Below are 16990 nucleotides of genomic sequence, written 5' to 3'. Positions count from 1 at the left end.
AGTATACTTGCATAGATCTTGCCAGGAACACTCAGTAGGGAAATACCTCTGTAATTCTCACATTCAGTTTTACTTCCCTTTTTATATATGGGTACTATGAGAGCTCTACTCCAATCATCAGGAATTCATCCCTCTGTCCATGCTTTCTGAACTATGCAGTGCAGCCACTGTAAGACTTTTATACCACCATACTTCAGCATTTCTGGTCGAATATCATCTACTCCTGCTGCCTTTCCACATTTCAAGCCTTTGATGGCTTTTTCTACTTCAAGTATGGATATGTATTCCTGACTGCATGCCAGGTCAGTGTTTTTTACCACTGTGCTGTCATCACTGCTTGTTTCATTTAGCAGTTTTTCAATGTAATTACTGCATACTTCAAGGATATCTTTTTCTCCCGTTTTCATGTCACCTTTATCATCTCTAACTCCTTTTACAGCACTCTTTCCTCCATTCCTAAGCTTCTTCAACAACCTCCAGAATACTTTGCCACCTTCTTGATATTTATTTTCTATATTCTTGCCAAAATCCTCCCATGACTTTTGTTTAGCTAGTTTTACATAGTGTTTAGCATTCTTGCATTTGTCTCTGTATTTTCTAAGAGCACAAGCTGACTTATTTGACAGGAACTTTTGATATGCTTTCTTCTTTTCCTTTACTGCCTCTTTAACTTCCTGTGTCCACCAGGGAGTTCTAATTTTTCTATCCTTGCAGACAACTTCACCACATGCCTCTCTAGCTGATTCTATCAGGGCTTTCTTCAAGGCTTGCCACTGAATCTCCAAGGTTTGATTCCTGTTCTCAAACTCTTTCATTTTTTTTTCAATAATCTTTGTGTATTTTAGCCTACATTTCACATCTGAAAGCTGCTCAACTTTTATTCGCTTTAAAACTTTCTTAAATGTTATTCTTTTCAATATGAAATTCAATTTTATTCTGCTCAAGACTAAATAGTGATCACTTCCAATTTCAAATCCTCTGTAGACTCTGGTGTCCTGCACCAGGGAGAAAACATCACTATGAACAATAACATAGTCAATAAGACTTTTCTTATTCCTTGCCTCTTCTCTCCATGTGAATTTGTGCACATTTTTATGTTGGAACATGGTGTTAGTAATAACCAATCCATGTCCCGAGCAGAAATCCATTTGCCATTATTATTAGCTTTGCTCTTTTCTCCAAAATTTCCCAAATTATTTTTGTGTGTCTGACAATCATTTCCTGCTCTGCTATTTATATCCCCAACAAGGACCAGCTTTTTCTTTTTCATTGTGTCAGTTGCTTTCTCTAAAGCATCAAAAAATTCCTCCACTTCTACCTTAGTAGAAACTTCTGTGGGACCATAGGCACAAATAAGTCTCATTGTCCAGTTCCCCATTCTTATATTTGCCCACATTACTCTACTTGAGACTGCCTGCCATTCAAGAAGATTAGCCTTGTTTTCAATGACAATCAAGGAAAACTTCTTTTCCTTGATTGTCATTGACTGAATATAACATTTTGTATTTATTGCACAAAAAGATCTCACCAGTTTTTGTCTTTTTTGTTTCAGTCACCCCTATTATGTCGATCTGGTACTTATCTAATCCTCAGCTAGCTCCATTTCTTTGCCATTCAGGCTTCTTACGTTGATAGTACCGAACTTTAACAATGGTGATGTTGAGTTGGGGTGTATTTTCAGATTTTTTCCAGTAGCTGACTTTATGCGCTGTTCACTCTGTTTCCCTGGCGAATACAACGGGGGCCTTGTTTAACTGGGCGATGCCCTAGCCGGCATGAAATTTTGTCATGTTGTACCATCATTTTTTATTTTGGTTTAACCAATAAGAATACAATTTGGTCGGCTAAATCCCAAATTGCCAGCCCATCCTCGTTCGTTTAGTATCCAGGTAGATACCTAACAGGGTGCACCACGAGAAGGTGAGAAGGATTGGACATTAGGTCAGAATCGCTGGTCTGTTCTCCACATTCCTTTAAAGGCTATGTGGAGATCTCCTCTCAGTTATTCAGCTTTGACCTTTAAGCACCCCTGATAACTTGCCCTTACAATTCCTCCATCCGTATAACTGCCGCACCCTGATTTCTAAGATTATTATAATCACCTTCCTTATAATTCCATATATATTTTTTTCTCTGCAATTCCTACACATCAATTCATCTTCCAGTTCAAAACCACGTGGTCACTCTCTCCAGTGATTGCAGAGAGATGCCATCTCAGTTACAATCAGATCTTCTGATTCTTTCACCAAATTCAAAGCTCTTGAATCTCGTGCTCCTTTTACTACATGTTGCCTAAGGCATTTGTTCCTCAAGAATACCAGAAATTCCATTCCCTTACCTTACTACATGCAGGTTTCTCTTCCCAATTTATACTGCTGTAGTTAAAATCACCCATAACAATCACTTGTTTTGCCCTTGCCAAACTCAACTGCCTAAACTGGCACATTTCCTTCTCTTCAAATTCTGTATTCTCTGGCCTTTAGCAGCATCCTGCTAAATATCCTGTCTTGCCCACCATCACCTTTGCACCATTAGTGTCATTTTCCTCCAAATCTCCCACTCTCAGAGGACAAGTGACAAAAGATGATTTGTCACTTGTCATGAGTAATACTCCACCATGCATTTGCCCTTCCTGTCCTGCTGAAATATACTATAGCCTTCTATTTCTATTCCTGCCAGTATATCATCATCTGCCAACCATGTTTCTTCTTCTTCTTCATGTAGCTTCCTCCAGTTCTCTCTGTTGGTGGCTTTCCTTTTTGTTTCTGCATAGCCATGTGATCCTGTCCATGATCTTATATCTTCAAGCCATGTCCTTCGTTTTTTGTCTCTTGATCCTTTTTCATAATTTTCCCTTCTAAAACTGTGAGTATCCTTTGTCTTGCTGAACTTTTCAGTACATGTCCTGCCAATCTCATCTTTCTCTGGATCATTTCCTGTAATAAAGATCTCTGTGTTCTCATTCTCTGTAGGACATCTGTATTATGTATTTGTCACATGTTCTGTCCATGAGATTTTCAGAGCTCTCCTATAGCACCACATTTCAAATGCCATTATCTGTTGTCTTACTCTCTTCTTGAATATCCAGGTCTCATTTCCATATGTGAAAACTGGCCACACTAATGTTGTTGTCATTCTTTTCTTTGTCTCGATACTCACAGAACTTCTGAGCAGATCTTTATTTTTCCAGAAGGCATCTTTAGCTATGGCTGTTCTTTTTTTTATTTCTTTATCTTGCTTTCCATCTGCCATAAAGTAGGTGCATAGATATTTGTATTCTGTTTATTAATTTATTGTTTATGGCTTGGATCTGTTTTCTTTTGAGATTATCATAAATTTGGTCTTTTTTGCATTTATATCTAATCCAAATTCTTTACCTTCTTCAATTAGTAGCTGCAGTAATTTGATTAATTTATTTCGGTGTTCTGCTATTAGAATGGAGTCATCAGCATATCTAAGATTGCTGTATATTTTTTCCATTGATACTAATTCCTATTTTTTGTTTTTCAATCTTTTTCATCACTGTCTCTATAGATATTAAATAGATTTGGTGAAAGGATACAACCTTGTCTAACTCCTCTTTTTAATTTCACTACAGAAACCTCAGAGCTGCAGTTTGTTTGTTTTAAATCATTTTTATAATCTTAAGTACAGGAATACCTCGATTATCGCTGTTTCGATTATCGCGATTCTCGATTTATCGTGGTTTATAATTTGATACCAAAATTCCAATTAATGCACTCCAAATTCGAATTATCGCGGCCACAAGATGTAGCCCACTACATATGTAACCAGTTCAAGTCACCACTCTCTCCAGGTATCGCTCTCTTGTAGTGCTTCGTTTTATTCGACGGCGTCTGCTCACCAGTAACCGTCCGCCTTTGCCTGAAGTACATGTGGATATTTATTTCTCTTGTTATTTACCCCTACAACGAATGCTAAAAGAAACAAGGATGATATCAAGTCTACAGCTATCAAGAAGAAACGTAGAGTGATCAGCTTAGAAGATAGGTTGCATATGATAAATAAGTGTGAACCAAAGCCAAAATTGCAAGATAGTACGGTCTAAATGAATCAACTGTTCACCATATTTTAGACCACGCTGAAAACTATAAGCAACTAGGACAAAGTGCATCGACCTCGTCTGGGTCCCAAGCTACGAGAAACAGAAGCCATCTTATGATTGAAATGGAAACGCTATTGTCAGTGTGGATAGAAGATTGTAACCAAAAGAGAATTCCTCTTAGTCAAATGACTATTAAAACAAAAGCATTAAATTTGTTTGAAACTTTAAAAAGAAAACAATTAGAAAGCGAAAATGATTCGGTGTCAGTAGTGGAAGAAACTTTCTCTGAAAGTTCAGGGTGGTTTGATCAGTTCAAAAAGTGATCGAGCATTCATAGTGTTCGTGTACAAGGTGAAATTGCAAGTGCCGATGAAAAAGCAACAGCTAGTTTTCCTGGTGAGTTGCAACAGATCATTGAAGAAGGAAATTATGCCGATGATCAGATATTTAATGCTGACGAAACAGGCTTATTATGGAAAAAAATTCCCACTAAAACATTTTTAGCAAAAAATGAAAAATCACAGCCTGGCTACAAGGTTTCGAAGGAGCGTGTAACACTTTTACTATGTGGCAATGCTTCTGGAGATTATAAGATGAAGCCTCTATTTATTGTTCACAAAATCCTCGCCCACTTAGAAGTTTAGATAAAAATTTTCTCCCTGTTCATTGGAGATTCAATAGAAAAGTTTGGATGACAAAAACTATTTTTGAGGATTGGTTTAAAAACTGTTTTTGTCCTGAAGCTGAAAGGTACTGCAAGTCATTAAATCTTGATTTTTAAATCTTGTTGATATTAGATAATGCACCTAGTCATCCAACAGCACTGAATGATTTATGCCAAAATGTAAAAGTTATTTATTTACCACCTAATACCACTTCCATCATCCAGCCAATGGATCAAGGTGTAATCGCATCCTTTAAGGCATATTATCTACGAAGAACTTTTTTACAAGCAATAGAAAAGACTACAGGAGATGAAGCTATGACTTTGACAGAATTCTGGAAGGTGTTCAATATCAAAAATTGCATTGAGAATGTCAAGGAAGCATGGAATGAAGTAACGTCTAGCAACCTGAGAGCAGAGCACAGTAGAAAAAGATTATTCCTCATTGTGCAAATGATTTTAAAGGATTTGAAAATGAAGTAACCTGTGTTATCAGTGACATAACTAAGCTTGGCTTCGATCTAGGACTAAAAGAAATTGAAAAAGGTTTCATGACCTGCTTCAGTCACATGATAAGGAGCTGGATGATGAAGACCTAATTAACCTCAAGAGAGAATGTGCTTACGATGCTCAAATCGATGATAATGACGAACAGATTGACTTGGCACTGAAGGAATTTACCCTCAAAGAAATGGACGAAATGTTTAGAATTGCTAAAAATTTTAAAGAAAAAATCTTGAACGGCGATCCTAATCTCGAGCGATCAATGAAAGTTCATCAGGAAATTGAAAATTCCATCCGTTGCTACCAAGTTTTATACAAAGAAAAAAAGAAAGAAAAAATTCCACCAGACAACTCTACACCAATTTTTATCCAAGAAAGAATAATTGTATGTACTGTATGTACTCCTTATATATAAATAAAGATTAAAGAATAATCTTGTTTTTCTAAATGAACCTTCATTTTTTACTTAACACGTTTAACACATTTCTTTTTTACTTCATATATAAAATTTAATTAATAGATTTGAAAAATCCTTGGCAATGATCACCCATTTTACATGCATTATTTATCCTGATTATCGCGGATTCAATTATTGCACTATTTTTCGTGGCAACAATAACAGCGATAATCGAGGTATTCCTGTACATGATCTTCTATGTCTAATTTATCTAATATATTGAACATTTTATTATGTTTTACCTGGTCAAAGGCCTTCTGAAAGTCCATGAAGCATATGTAAATGTTCCTATTTCTTTCAAGTGATCTTTCTATTAGTATTTTTAGTTCCAGGATAGCATTAATGGTTCCCATTCCTCTTCTGAAGCCTTTCTGTTGTTCACTCAATCCACCTATTAATAGTAGATTGAGTGAAAGAGCATTTCAAACAAATTGAAATGCTCTTTCAATTTGTTTGTTAACAATGGTTAAAATAATTTTAGATGCATGGGATATTAGGCTCACAGTTCTGTAATCCTCACAATTTTGTGCATTACTTTTCTTTGGAATTGGAATGCAGATAGATGTAAAATCTTCAGGTAATTCTATTGTTTTATAGATGTCCTGAATGGAGTCCACTAAATTGTTGTTATTATTGTCAGTCAAAGCTTTCAGCAGCTCATCCGGGATATTATCACACCCAGGGGATTTATTATTAGGAATATTTTTAATTATGTGTTCTATCTCCTTTCTTGTTGGCAGAGTAGTATCTGTTGTTACGTTTAACTTAAGGTGTCGTGAATCATCTAACATGTTACCATTATCATCATCATCATACAGATCTGATAAGTACTCCACCTATCTTCCATTTATCTTTTCCTTATCAGTCTTTGTCCTTGATGTTATTAGACTGTGTATGTTTTGCTTTTCCATTAAGTTCTTTCACTTTCAGGAATGCTTCTCTGGTTTTGTTCCTATTTTGTAATTCTTCTATCTCAGTGCACTGCCTATTTATCCAGTTTCTTTCAATGAATTTCGTCATCAATTCCATTGTCATTTTGATGATTTTCCATGATGTCTTCTGCATAACTGTTTGATTCTTTTATCCAATGTTTTATATCTTAATCTTTCTTCTTCATTTGCTCCTCTTATCCATGTTTTTTCTTTCTTTCTTCTTGTTTATTGATGTGGTTTTTAGCAGATGTTATGATAGCTGCTTGTAGTCTATTCCACTGAGAGGATTCATTTTCGTTTTGCAACTGTGTAAACAGCAGTTCTGAAACATTGTCATTAAATTTTGATTTTACTATTGGATTTTGTACCACTTGCAGATCCCATTTTAGGGGTTGACTTCTTTTAATTTTTATTGTTTTCAGGCGAATATTCATTTTCATTAATACCAGTCTATGATCAGATCCACAGTCAGCACTTGTCATCACCTTTGAGTTTCGTATTCCATTGAAGTAATGTTTATTGACTACAATATAGTCTAATTGATTTTTTGTATCTTCCATCCAAACTTTCTCATGTGTATCGTGCTGTTGGTTTTTGCTCAAAATAAGTGTTAGTTATGATGAGACTGTGCTTGTTACAGAAATTAATCCATGTTTCACTGATCCCAATAATCTTTGGATTAGCTGATGCTATCAGTGCCACTAATTCATTTCCTTTATTCTTTATACTCCTGCCATTTGTGTAAAGAAACATTAATGCATTGTCAGTATTTCTGTACTATTATTTTTCTCTTCAGACTCTGTTTGACTCTGCATAACACTATCTATTCAAGACAGATTGATTCTCCTGCATATGGCGTTAGACAATTTAATGCAGTCAGCTTGCCATTCCTCTGAAGGTTTTCTCTTTTCCCACTATTTTCATAGTTATATGTTTCTGTTGCTGCTAAATTAAATGTAACATTTTCAAAATATCAGAAATATTAAAGTTATTATAACTAATATTTAGTATATATTGTAATTTCTTAAAAAATAATAATTAAGTTACACCAAACTTTGTTTCTCTTATTCTATCAATTTCTGTCCTTTCAAACAGTTTCCTCACCAAACAAATACAATCTACAACTCTTCAAGAAAACATCAATAAACTTCTTTCGCAGCCTTTGCCTGTTGTAACCCACACACACAACATTGATATGCTATACAATCTTTTACATGTCGTTTGTGTGATCAATATAAAAATCTGTATGTTTGTGTGTATAAGCATATTGTCTGTATAAAGAAAATAACTGAGTTTAATGTTTCTAATTTTGATCTCATCAGTGGGAGCCAGACCACAAGTGACCTCAACAAAGGTCGAAACCGGTCTGGGTAGTGGCCCTTGCCTTTAATGCATAGCATCATACATCTCCGCAAGGGGGATATGCTTTGCATTAGGGGAAAATACTAAGGAAAGTGATCGGATCTTAGTCCACCTTTACCACGAGTTGCCTCAGACTTGCAATATGTGCAGACACAAACTTGACTTACTTGTCTGTTTGCTTACTTGGGGAAAAAAGGATTAAAACCTAGCTGATAAAATTGCTTGGTATCTTTAATATAATATACCCAAGTTAAAAAACTTTCTACATCTTACTCTCATCCAGAGATTTTTATTTAATAAGGTCAAAGCACCTTGTGGCAACTTGTTTAGGTAAAATTTATAAGCTCTGCATTACTTCACCCTTGGCTTTTTTGTTGTGGTCTGGCTCCCACTGATGAGACCTCAACAAAGGTCGAAACCGGTCTGTGTAGTGGCCCTTGCTTTTAATGCATAGCATCATACATCTCTGCAAAGGGATGTGCTTTGCATCAGGGGAAAATGCTAAGGAAAGTGATCGGAGCTTACTCCACCTTTACCACGAGGTGCCTCGGACTTGCACTACATGCAGGCACAAACTTGACTTACTTGTCCGTTTGCTTACTTGCGAAAAAAAGGATTAAAACCTAGCTTATAAAATTGCTTGGTATCTTTAACATAATATACCCAAGTTAAAAAACTTTCTACGTATATATATATATATATATATATATATATATATATATATATATATTTTTTTTTATAAAGAATTGAATGACTAGAACCGAGATTTAAGTAAAAAGATTTTAATATAAAAACACGACTATTTTCGGCTTAACAGCCTTCATCAGGTGAGATTATAAAAGAAAGAAAAAACACTAAAACGCTGAAGCTTAAATAAACTATGAATATATGGAGAGCCTCTATACATAATTGACACTGAATGACAATCTGGGAGGTTGTAGTTCAAGTTATTATTTAGATGAACAGGAATAAAGATGATTTCTCTAGATTCCATGATTTTTCTCTCTAGTTCATCATTGCAACGGAAGATGTTAGTAGATTTTTCCCAGCAGACTTTGTGACTTTGGTTTTCATCATTAGGATTAGCCGAATATATATATTACATTGGTATTAAAATTTTATATTTAATATATTTTACAGTTTTTATATTTCTGTTTGAGCCTTCCTGCTTGAATAACTTCTACTCTAGCTTTAGTTCTTCAAATTCATAAGGTTGGGATTGTAACATTAAACTAATTTTTTTGTTTGCCTTGGTTCCATGATGTAAACAACTTATGACTTGGCATTGACCCAGCCAGCATGAGATTTGAGTATGTTGTGCCATTATATCCTTTTGTGGTTTATGCCAGTAAAGAATGCAATTTGGTCACATAGTCCATCCCAAATTTCTGGGTTACCCTTTTTTGTTCACTGGATATAATATCCACCTACTGGTGCACCACATAAAGTAAGAACTGTCACTTTGATTATTATTATTATTTATTTATTTGTTTTTTTTTTTTTTAACTTAGTATATGTAGAGTCTTTTCTTATTACCCTAGCTGTGGCCATTAAGCAGTCCCATATCTTGTCACCATCTCCCTGTTTTACATCCTAAGTAATCATTTTTATTGAATATTCCATGACTTATGGAACACACTGTATATACAGGGTGTTCGGGATAAATTTGACATATTTATAATTAATTATATTTTTCCGTAAGTTACATGTATTAACACACACTTCTCTTCATTTAAAAGTTTGGACCCTTCTTCATTCATATACAAGATGTCAGAAAGGATGGATAGCTGGAACCCACCTGAATCATGGAAGAGAATAACTTGTATCATGATGATTCGTGCCCGCCATCAAAATAAGGATATTACGACCGCTGCCCAATGCTCCCTGAATACAATAAAAACAATCAGGCATGAACTAGAGACTTGCAATGGTGACTACGAGGATGTAGCAAGAAGAAAGATCCCTAGCAGACGATCTGATTGCATTCGTACAGCAGAATTCCTCGCAAATCTGCAGGAACAGGTGTTGAAGAACCCTGGCATTGGAATTCGGGCTTTGTTCGTGGAGTTGCTAACTGTAGTCAAGCCCTGGATAACAAGGGTAGCCAATGGTAGGCCGTATGTATGGCAGCAGGATTCGGCCCCTTGCCACACCTCTGGGAAAAGTCAAAAATGGTTGTCTGAAAATTTCTACGACTTCACCAGTCCAAATGTTTGGCCTCCAAACTCCCCAGACCTTAACCCCATGGATTATTTTGTATGGGGCGCAGTTGAAAAAGACACCAATCGCACTTCCAGTAATACAAAAGCCCAGTTAATGGATAAAATTAAAACAGTTTTTGCGGCCCTTCCCAGGGAGACTGTAGCATCAGCTTGTTCGAGGTTCCAAAGCAGAATTGAAGCTGTGATCGATGCTAATGGTGGTTATTTTGAGTAAATCTTGTTGATAGTATTGTAATTAACTCTGCCTGTAATGTTTTTTTGTCAATTCATTAAATTTAATAGATACAAAGAAGATTTTCTTTTTCCTTACGAAACTGTCAAATTTATCCCGAACACCCTGTATATATATCTCACACACATACATACACACACACACTGCTTGGAAAGAAATCAATGGACACCATAATGTGAGGAACAAACAGCCATAATGCCACCCTTAATAAGATGTGGGACTTTCTTTCTCTCAGTAGCATGTCCTGCAGAAATCCTACAGGACATACTTTCCACATGTGTACAATAGTAATCAATGGGAATTTTGGGGTCCTGGATTGTTGTGGAATGGACTTCCCTTGAGAGCTGATACTCCAGTTCATCCCACAGATATTCAATAGGATTGAGATCAGGGCTCTGTGGAGGCCAGTCAAGTGTTCTGACTTTTAATCCCACAAACCATGCAGTTATCGCAGTGTCGTGACGTTCTATTTTCATGTTGTGTTCGAATCCGCCATCTTATTACAAGTCACTTTCATAAAATAAAACACAACTAATTGTAAATTGATCACTAATCCAAGGGTAGAGAAATTTCTATTATACTGCGCCACTCTATCCTTAGATAAGTCTATATGAAATAGTAGGATCAATTTAAAGTTAGTTAGCAGTCTTTTCATTCATTCAGGCCGAAGTATTTATTTTCTTTCTGGGATTCCCGCTAGATTCGAATTTTTTGTGAACGGTGCAGTAAAATGAAATTCAGGCAAACACAATAATTAGATTAACAAAATAAAACATTTAATATAAGCTATATAATACATACATAAATTTTACTTCTAATTTTTAATAGTAGTAACAAGCCAACATTAAGTCAAGTTAATCACATTAGCACAATCTTCCAAGTCTTCACATGCACTTTCTCAGCTTCTGGATTGCAAAGTTCCTACACTTAAATAAATATAATGAAACATCCAATCTAATCAGTTTTCATATAATTTTCAGTCATGCTATAAGTTCAAAATATTACAAGTACTAATAGCTGAAAATATCTTTCAAACAATTCTTATCTCCAACTCTCATTCACAAAGAGTTTCCACAGTTAAAGTAGCGTTAAGCATAGCGTAATTAACACACAATTCTTCAAGTATAGAAATAATACACTATGATAAACCTTACCGGAAATAGTTCCTAATACATCAATTATTTTGTGAGCAAACCTTTGGAACTTATTTATCTTACTTAATAAAAACACATCTACAAGACTTATCCACGGTTATACTTAAAGTACTATCAAACGCACTTCAGAATTCTAGACTTCAATTACAGGGTACTTCAACTATCGTCGTTACCACTCATAAACTAATTAAACACCGTGAGGTTCTTTTTAGGGCAAATCGGAAATAAGCCACAATTCTAGAATAGCCGAGTTCGTTCAGAATTCTTCCTTAAACATCCAGCTTTTTATTTTATCCGACTGTAGTATTAATTTCCTTTTCATTATTACTGCTGATTATACTTTCAGCTAACTATAAAGCTCGTTTCGTTCTTGCACACTTATAAAAAAATATCCACTCAACTCCTACCCTTAAGAACCTTTTATTTACTTCTACTTCTCTAGTTTATTGCTACCTTTTAGTTTCAAAATTCCGTTCCGACTCTCTTACTACGTATATATTTTCTCCTCTTATTTAGCCCACGCTCCCTTCCACTCACGCTCGTTTATTTCACGTGTCTCTATGACAACCGATAAACGTAAACATTCTCGCGAATGTTACATTAGGCTATACAACTAGATTCATTTATTACATAACGTTGAACTTTCACAAACAAGAATAAATAGAATATTTGCATTTCAATAAATGCGTAGTTAAATTACAAATACAAGTTCTTATAATATTGACATAACAATAAATAAAATAACTTATTAATATTTAATACAGTCTTTTCATTATTCATACATATATCTTTGATTAAATAATTAAATATTAGGCAAAATTAAGGCAGTTATATGAATATTAAATTTTAAAATAAGTTATATACATTAAATAATATTTACAAGTCTAGCCTTTGTGATGGAAGATCATGTTGGATTCTGAAGCAAATAATAATTACTCTAATCTCTACGTAATCAGAATCCAACAGCAGCAACTTATGACACAGTGCATATGCTGGCTGATAGAGACAATGGTCAGTTACATAGAGAAGTCACAAAATAGGAAACATTGCATTGTCCAGAATGTTCAGATATCTCTAGAGTTCAATGTTCATGACACCACAGAGTCTGAAACCAAACCATGAAAAACAGAACCATACCATCGCACCACAACCTTGGAATTCCATAGTTGGGGTTATGCACTCTGCTAAGAGACATTTAACAGGCATCCACTACACTAATTTGTACATTTGTCTGCTCGGTAGAGCACGTGGCATGTTTTTCGCCTCATAATATAGCTTTCCAAGCTTCCTCATCCAACTGTACATGCTGTTTGCACTTGTGCAAGTTGCACTTTGTACTACTAAAGATGATGCTGCATGTTTGTTTAGGGTAATACAGGACTTGCATATTGCAGTCCTACTGTTGGATTCTGAATGAGGAGAATTGGAAATTATTAATACTTCATTCAGAGTCTAACATGATCAGCCATTCCCTAAGCGAAATTTGCTCATCAGACTAATAATCTCTTATTAATAGTATGCTATTCATTTGATTTCTTTCAAGTTATGTTTATGGATATTTATTTGTTCATTTATTGTTTTGAGATAAAGTGCAGTTGTGAAAACTGTGTATTAAATATCACTTATTATTATGAAATTAATATTATTGATACAGAAATAAAAATTGTGAATTATGAAATCCTTTTGTGTTATTAGTGAAATGTAATGTATCCAAGAATTTCCTCAAAATAAGACTTGATTGGTTGTTGCGAGAAATTATGTTATTTTTAGCCAGCTTGTGCCTTATCGTGAGTTACTGTACAGTATGCAAGAAACCAGTTCGGTATAAACAAAACCACTTAGAATCAGATTTTGGTGGGAAAGGGGAGTCACAAGTAGTAGATAAAAAAGAAGTGACACAAGAAGAAAGGAGAGAAATAACCTGGGTCTGAACGGTGTAGGAAGGACTGGGAACCGCTCTGCATTTTGACTTATCTTTCTTTCAGCTCTTATTCTTTTATAAATTCCTATCGCTTCGCAGAAGGATAGCGTTGGACAAAAGAATAATAAGAATGAGTAAGAAATATTGAAAGTTAGGCAATTATGAGCAAGAAGATAAATTCTCTCGAGTTAATCAGTTACTGAAACCCAGGATTCTATAATATTCTGTGTTGTTCTTAAAGTGAAAGTATCCAAGAACCAAGGAAAGTTTCCAGGATTCTCAATAATGAGGAAACTATACTGTATATACCGGTAAGGATATCTTTTCTATGCCTCATGTGAAGTAGCGAGGCTTGTTTCTGGAGAACATGTTATAGTTCATATTGCTGAAATTAACAGTTCAAGATTGAATGCGTGATATAAAGAAGTCTGTTACAAGAGAATGCAATGTAAATTTGAGACTTTTCTGAGAACTATTTTGTTAGATTGATAAACTTAGAGGTTCTTTAATGAATGCCTGATGACTTGAGCTTTGTGATTGTTCTGAATAGTTAAACTGAATCAATATTTGAAGTACATTGAACGATAGCTTTGTTCAGAATGAAATTGTATTTGGAATCTTGGATAATAAGAAGAGTAGAAATTATGTGCATAAATTTTAATCGTAAATGATATACTCAGCTGAGTGAATTACTAATGTCTTAAAGAGAACTAATTCATTCTTAAATTGTATTATCCCTACATTATGTGTTAAAGCATTAAATAATTTTTTTGAGTTGAATCTTGTGTTTGCCTGATTTCTTTCATTGCACTGCTCATTAGAATAGTTTGAATTTTAGCGGGGAACCCTATATATATAATAATGGGAATTTCAGCCTGAATTAAGTTGATAACAATATTGTGCTAGTTGATGGTTGATTTCACAACGTTGCTTATGCAAAGTGGAACATAGAGTGGCGCAGTTAAAAAAAATTTTGTCTGTGTTCGAATGTGGAGTCAGTCAACAGCTAGAATATATATCAGAGTAGTATGTAGGATCCAACACTATCATGGAAACCCATATTGTGAGCCTCAGTTCTGAATGTTTCTGTGCAGATTCATGTTCCAGTCAATGCCCAGAACTTACATGTCGGCCAACAAATGGTGGATATTACATGTTATCCTTCATAGCAACCTATGGCCATGTTCAGTGAGTGTAATGGGTTGTCCACTGCAGGTAGCACTTGCAGTTGACTCTCTATGCTTTCATCTCAGTATGGTATCACTGATTGTTGACCTAGGATAGCCCATAGATCATCCTAGGTCAACAGTTTGCTGAACAGATTCTGAGCATTAACTGCAACATGACATCATATCACAATGAATCTTTCAAACTCCAGTTCCCTTCTCGCAACCATTTCACCTGGACACAGTTGCACTGACTTAGGAGCATCATATTCTTCCAATTTAAACCAGTTACAAACATGTGACTCATTACATGGCATGATGCACTTTGTCCATAGGTGTGTCCATGGACTTCTTTCTAAGCAGTATACATAACTATAGTTATATAGTTATGTTTGTTTTAAACAGTCACTGTTACTCCTTTCTTTTGATTTTGTTAACACCGTTCTTTCTTAAGTCCAGTGACTTAAGAAACTAGTAGGTTTTTTGAATAAAGAGGTTCACTCTTCAGATAATATGGTATGCATAACAGCCTTTAGAAACAAATGAGTAAAGGCAATTTACTTGAAAAAATGAGCTCCCCTACAACATATAAATAACCTTACAAGTTTATACAAGTTTATAAAAACTATGTCATTTAACTTCAGGTGTCTTTAGTTTAGTGGCTGGTTGCACAAACGATTGTCCAATGATAAGAAAAGATGATAATCAAATGATGGCATGTCGTGGAATATAAAGAGTTCAGTTTACCCAATAAAGGCTGCTGTTCTAGGTCTCTCCTGCTAAGTGGGTTTTTGTTCTAAAGGAATAAAACTCCTTTTCTTTTTCATTAGGCTCTTTTTAAAGCAGTTTGTGACAAGCTTGTTGCACTTGTGCCAAACAGATATCATCCTATGATTCTTCTTTTTCTGGTCCAAGCTCATAATGGATGATACTAACTTACTTGACTAAGCACAGCACAGTATTCTCTTGGTGAATTTTTGACTTCCATGTGCTACAGATTTACTGATTTGTTATTGGTTGAGCAATTATGTATCAATATATAAGAATACATAGGCAGGTCGATACTAGATCCAACATTATTTCAAAGCTGGATGTTTGTAGAAACTATGAAAGTTTCATAAGTTGACCTGAGAGCTTATAAGAATGCAATCCTTGGCATCCTCACATGGTTTATGTGGATTCACCTAAACTTTTTTTCCAGTATACTTTTTTAATGATAAAAGTGATAAAACATGTTTTATCACTAAATTGTTCTGCCTGTAACTGGTATGTTGGTTAGGTGTCTCTTACAAGATATGTCATTAAGAATGTCATCACTTCATGAAATTTTTAACCCTTTTAGGCTGGATTGAATTCAGTCATTCTAATGTCTAGCAGTTATTTTCATTGTCTATTTGCATGCTTTCATATCACTTATAAGGCATCTGGTAGGAAAAATTCTGCTCACTTGAAAGTACTCATTGCTACCAGCCACATCTGTTGTTAATTGTGTGTGTGAAAGAGAGAGAGAAAATTGCATATACAGGAATACCTCAATTATCGTGATTATTGTTGCCACGAAAAATACCGCAATGATCGAATCCGCGATAATCGGGATAAATAATACATGTAAAATGGGTGATCAATGCTAAGGATTTTTGCAAATCTATTAATTAAATTTTATATATGAAGTAAAAAAGAAATGTGTTAAACGTGTTAAGTAAAAAATGAAGGTTCATTTAGAAAAACAAGATTATTCTTTAATCTTTATTTATATATAAGAAGTACATACAGTACATACAATTATTCTTTCTATAAAAATTGGTGTAGAGTTTTCTGGTGGAATTTTTCTTTCTTTTTTCTTCATATAAAACTCGGTAGCAATGGATGGAATTTTCAATTTCCTGACGAACTTTCAGTGATGGTTCGAGATTAGGATCGCCATTCAAGATTTTTTCTTTAAAATTTTCAGCAATTCTAAACATTTCGTCCATTTCTTTGAGGGTAAATTCCTTCAGTGCCAAGTCAATTTGTTCGTCATTATCATCGATTTGAGCATTGTAAGCACGTTCTCTCTCGAGGTTAATTAGGTCTTCATCATCCAGCTCCTTATCATGTGACTGAAGCAGGTTCTGAACATCACCTTTTTCAATTTCTTTTAGTCCTAGATCGAAGCCCTAGAGTTTGCAGCGTGGTATAAAATATGGCGAACAGTTGATTCATTAGACCGTACTCTCTTGCAATTTTGGCTTTGGTTATGCCTGCTTCATACTTATTTATCATATGCAACTTATCTTCTAAGCTGATCACTTTACGTTTCTTCTTGATAGC

At 34.9% G+C, this 16990-nt stretch overlaps 1 protein-coding gene across 2 annotated transcripts in view; it reads left to right on the top strand.

Moving 5' to 3' along the window:
* Positions 1–16990, top strand: part of mbc (dedicator of cytokinesis protein myoblast city) — a 643249-nt gene that overhangs the window by 194430 nt on the left and 431829 nt on the right. The gene's annotated exons all lie outside the window — the stretch shown is intronic.

Source organism: Typopeltis vanoorti, chromosome 4 (assembly GCF_054136105.1).
Source record: "Typopeltis vanoorti isolate ZY-2024b chromosome 4, IOZ_Tvanoo_1.0, whole genome shotgun sequence".
In the NCBI taxonomy this organism is placed as follows: Eukaryota; Metazoa; Arthropoda; class Arachnida; order Uropygi; family Thelyphonidae; genus Typopeltis; species Typopeltis vanoorti.
This window is presented reverse-complemented; position numbering and strand designations above follow the sequence as displayed.